Source organism: Macrotis lagotis, chromosome X (genome assembly GCF_037893015.1).
Source record: "Macrotis lagotis isolate mMagLag1 chromosome X, bilby.v1.9.chrom.fasta, whole genome shotgun sequence".
Classification (NCBI taxonomy): Eukaryota; Metazoa; Chordata; class Mammalia; order Peramelemorphia; family Peramelidae; genus Macrotis; species Macrotis lagotis.
In genome coordinates this window covers 585,107,324-585,112,953 of record NC_133666.1, presented here as the reverse complement: position 1 = coordinate 585,112,953, position 5,630 = coordinate 585,107,324, and positions in this window count along the sequence as shown.

Here is a 5,630-nt window from a genome sequence, read left to right as displayed (position 1 = left end):
CAGAGTATGTAGTTAAGCTATATATATATATATATATATATATACTATTTTGATAATGATGAAGTCATATAATATTTACATAAAATTTCAATATTTACAAAGCATTTTATATATTATATTATTTTGATATCAATACTAATTATGTAAGGTAAATTCTGTTTATTTTCTCCATTTACATACAAATAAGGAAATTGAGGTGAGGAGAGACTGAATGACAGGATCAAATAGCTAGGAAAATCCTGAAGCAGAATTTGAACTCTGACTCCCAGCCTTTTTCTCATTTGCTTTGTCACCTATCTACCTCATTGTAATGATCATTACTGTCATATCAAAAGCAATAACTTACAGAAATAGGTAAGCTTCTTGAAAGCAAAGACTGGTTTTTTCCAGTTTTTATTTTTATCCCTAATGTCTGTCACAGGATCTTGTATAAACTAGGACCTTTCTAAGTCACTGTTGCATAGTATTATTTCTAGCACCTTCCAAAAATCTTAGTTAAGTTTAAAATTTTAATAGCTTAAAATTGCAAAGACCTAAAATTTCATTGATTTTTGGGACATATTTGGGAATGTTGTAAGGTTGGAAGGAGTTTAGAGATTGAGTCCATCCCCCTCATTTTACATGGGCAAATGGAATCTCAGAGAAGATAAATAATTTGCTCAATAAATATTAATTGAAAGATTAATTACTTATTTGTTAGTGGAGTTTGGAAAAAAGGCAATTTTAGGATATTATTCTGGAAAGTTAGAAACAACACTAGTTATGGAATTAGATGAGCCAAGTTAAAATCTTGCTTCTGACATTTACTACGTTAGTGACCCTGGACAAATACTTGAATTCTCCAGGAGTCAGTTTCCTTATCTTTAAAAAAAGGAATTGGTCTAAATTTCCTATGAAGGTCTGGTCTATTTCTAGTTCTATGATTCTATGATCTTCCTAGTATACCTTTAGTCAACATATCAAATCACTCAAACAAATATCAACCTAGTTAATATTTATGTTACAAAAGGGTTAGTGATTTTGCATCTAAGAGTAAAGTTATACTTGTTCAACAATTTAATTCAACAAATATTTGTGGAATACTTATTTTACAAATATTTTTTGAAATATGAAGACATAAGCATTTTGGAAATATAAAGACCAAAAACCCTACAGAATCTTTCTTCAAGGTATTTACATTTTATTGGGGAAATAAGTCATGAACACAGAACAATCAATCAATAGTATATCAGCATGTATTTATTAATTACTTACTGTGTACTAAGCACAGTGCCAAGCTCTGGGACTACAGAGAAAAAAATTAAAGAGAACCTACTGTAAAAGAGTTTGCATTTTATTGATGGGCAAGTATGTTCCTTTCTACTTCTCTTTAATAATCTCCAGTGATCTATCATATTTAATTTACTTTTTAAAAATTCAATTCATTTCCTTTAACTTTTGTTCAGTTTTTTTTGTTAGGTTTATCCAATACTGATAGGACTAAATTGAGATCCCTCATTATTATAGTCTTATGTTCTACTTCTCTTAGTAATTAATTTATTTTTCCTTTAAGTATTTAGAAGCTGTAGTATTTTGTGCACAAATGTTAAGAATTAAAATAAATTCGTCTGTTACTTTATGGGAAAATGTAGTTTTCATATTTATCTCTTTTAATTCTTTTTTTCTTTTTGCTAATGCCTTGTCTGAAATAATGATTTCCATTCCTGATTTTTGTGTATGGCTGATGCATACAATATTTTGGTTATAATTAGAAATAATTTTGTCCAACTACATGCCAATAAAAATAAAAAAAATGAAATAAGTTAACAGTTAACATGATATAAATATCAAAATAAGCAGATTAAAAAAATAACTCATTTCCAGAGGAAGAAATTGAACATGCTAAAATGAGTTTACAAAGAAAAAAAAGCTTCAGGATTAGATATATTCACAAGTAAATTCTCTCAAAATTCAAAGAACAAGTAATTCTAATATTACATAAAGTGTTTTCAAAAAAGAGCAAAAAAAGGGTTCTAGTAAATTCCTTCCATTATATAGATATAATCTTGGTGCATAAATCGGGGAAATCAAAACAAAAAAAGAAAATTATAGGCTAATATTCCTAGAAGTAAAATTTTAAGTAAAATATTATTAATGTGACTAAAACAGTATATTACAAAGAGTATATTCCACTAGGAAAATTGTAGACTTAATTATCTATATTAATTATAAAATTATATGATTTTATTAATATAGACAAATTTCTTTGAAGAAAACATTATACTCTTTCTGTTAAGAAACATCACTAGAAGCCATAAGAATAAATGGATCTCTTCTTAAAATAATTATATATATGTGTGTGTGTGTGTGTATGTGTGTGTGTGTATAACATATATATATATATATATATATATATAAAATATATATTATATACACATACAAAGAAGTTACCAATATCTGTAATGAAAATAAGCTAGAATTCTTTCTAATACAGTGCTAGAATCCTGGCTCTAATAATAAGAGAATAAAAAGAAACTGAGGGAAGAAATAAAATCATCATTTTTGCTGATGATATAATGGTTGACAACTTTATAGAGTCAACCAATATTAATTGAAAAAATAACCAGTAAACTTGCAGGATATAAATTAAGTTCACACTATTCATCATCGTTTCTATATAGAGCAAAACTCATCTGTAAGATATAGAGATATTTCATTTAAAATTACTTTAGACTATATAAAGTACTTGGAACTCTACTTTTCAAAATATGCACCAAAATCTATATACATCCATCTATAAATCACTGTTAATACAGAATGAAATACTGGATTTTTGAGACATTAAACTTAGCTTGGCTCCAAAGAAGACAACCAGGAACAGGGAGTGGAAATTGTTTGGAGGTAGATTTGTGCTATGATGTCCAAGAAAACATACTGTCCATTAGAACTACCAAAAAAGGGAAACAGGTTTCCTTGAGAGGTAGTGAGTTCTCTCTTAACTCTTGTTTGAACATTTATCGAGGAGATAATGGAGGAAGTTCTCCATCCATTATAGGTGACAACTTTTGAGGTCCTTTCCAGTTTTAAAATTCTATGATTCTTTGTCCATCTGAAATTCTTCTTTCTAGTTTTTTTTTAATTCATTCTGCCATCCAAAGTATTAGGATGCTTTTTGGAGTCATATTCAAGTACTTTCTTTGGGTTTCTTGCTTTTTATGACTTTGGGAAACTGTTTAATCTCTAAATTTGTAATAAGACATTATTGAATTAGATGGTCTCTAAGATCTCTTCCAGCTTGGAATCTAACATTGTAATGAAAATTTTTAGAAAATTAGGTCCTATGTAACTATACTGAAAAGACTTGATTAAACAAGGGTTACTTGCTTTTTTCCTCCATTCCTTACAACAATTATTTCCTGTTTTTTCTTATCAATCCTAGTAACAAAGGTAAGGGGATATACAGAAGAAAATATTATATTTAAGTTCTCAGTGAATGTAGCGCTGCTCAGAGATATGATTATCTTCATCTATAGGAACATAGGTTTGGAGAAATTAAGTAAACTTTTCAAATACATGCAGCAAGTGCAGTTGAAACTAGAATCTTCTCATCTCCTATATCATTCAAACAATAACTTCTCAACACTGAACAACTGGTATCTTAGGGGAAAAAAGTGAATGAATATTTCGGTTTTCATTCAGTGTTTTAGCATTATATAGATATAATGGATACCTTTGAGTGCCATTTCTAGATAATTTTGGGGGAAGGTGGTAGAGTACAAGTGGGGACTAAGAACTCAAATTACCTGATGTCTATCCGTCTATCAGTCATCTATCATTTTTAATATCTATCTCTCTAACCCATATCATTCTATGAGCCCTGAAACTGTAAATCTTAAAATTATAGGATTAAAATAAAATGATAGAGAATATAGGTTAGACATGAATTTTATTTTCTGGGGTTTACCTATAGGTGGATGCCATCTGTCCAAGATGACTATCCCAACTGAGGGAGAGCAGGAGGCATACAGCAGCAAGAGAGGACATACATAACAAGAACAGACAAGAGATTTAAGTCCTGAGGCCATCCTATTAACTGTGGCTTCAGAAAGGGTAGAGGAACACTGTTCTTCTCTTCAATAAGTTCCAGTGGGCCCCTATTTTTCCAGGATCAAATATAAAATCCTGTGTTTGGTTTTTCAAGTCCTTCTCAATCTGTCCCCTTTCTTAATTTTCACTATTTATCTCTGTTAACTGACTTCCCCAGGGTTACATTTACATTGTGTAAGAGAGGAGACTTGAACTAAAGTATCCACTTTACTAAGTTTCCTATCTCACATTTAATGGAATGTGTGGGGGTATGGTGAGAGATGTAGATGTGGTTTCCTGTTCCTTTAAGATCAAATATATCCTTTTCTTCTCTTTGAAGTCCTTCATAGCATGGCTCTTTCTTAATTTTCCAGGCTTCTTACACTTTCCTCCCTTCCCACTTTAAAATTCATTGATACTGGCTTCCATGTTGCTCCTTTCCCAAAGCATTACTGTCTCTGACTGTATTTTCCCCCTGACTTTTCTCCAAGCCTACCTGTAATTCTTTCCATCCTTATCTCTGCCTTCTGAATTTTTCTGACTTCCTTGAAGTCTCAACTAAAGTCCTATCTCCTTCAAGAAGTCTTTCCTGATACCCCTTAATGCTAATGTCTGTCCTCTGAGATTATCTCCAAAGTTCCAATTGCTTATTTGTACAGAATTGTTTGGATGTAGTCTTCCCTTTTACACTGTGAACTCCTCCAGGGAAGGATCTTTTTTTTTGTTTCTTTTCTTTGTATTTCCAGAACTTAGTGTAATATCTAGCACAAAGTAGGAGCACAAGAAATGTATGTTGACTTAGATGAGGAATGGAATAACTTGTCCAAGGTCCTAGTTTAATTAAGTCACAGGATCTAGGTTCTCATAAATCTAGGTTCTCAGACTCTAAATATCATTCTCATTCTTTCACACCATTTATTGACAATTAATTGACAATATCCTACTGAATGATTTTTTGCCATTCCTTTCTCTTTCTCCCCCTTCCCCCAAACCCTAATTATTTTACCCAGACTAGAAAAGAACTTCCCTAACTTTGGAGCCATGAGAGAACTTCCAGTAATATTGAGTTTAGTTGGCAAAACATAAAGGGAAGTGAAAGAAGATGTGCATTTGTTTGGGCTTTACTTGTTGGCTGTGATGATTTATTTGAAAGAGGAAAAGTACTAACAGTTTAAATAAAAACCATCCCATGAAGTTAGCTAAGGTCTTTTTCTTTTTTTCTTCATCTGTCTTTCTGTTTTTAGTACCACTATTTTCTTATTCAACCAGACTTAAAATTTTGGAATCTTCTTCAACTCCTCCCAATGTCTGGTCTTTCAAATCTAATAAGTCACTATGTCTTGCTCATTCTTTTTGTATTATAGCATTCTTTCTGAATATCTACCCCATTTGCCCAACTCATCTATCCATCTCTTTTCAGAAAGATTAACATTTTTTTAAAAAGGAAAAAATGACTATTTCAGCAAAGCAAATTAATAAATTAAACATAGTGCAGTATACTTGCAGTCAGGAAGATCTGGATTCTAATTCTGACTCATACTAGCATTGTAATGCTGAGCAAGTCA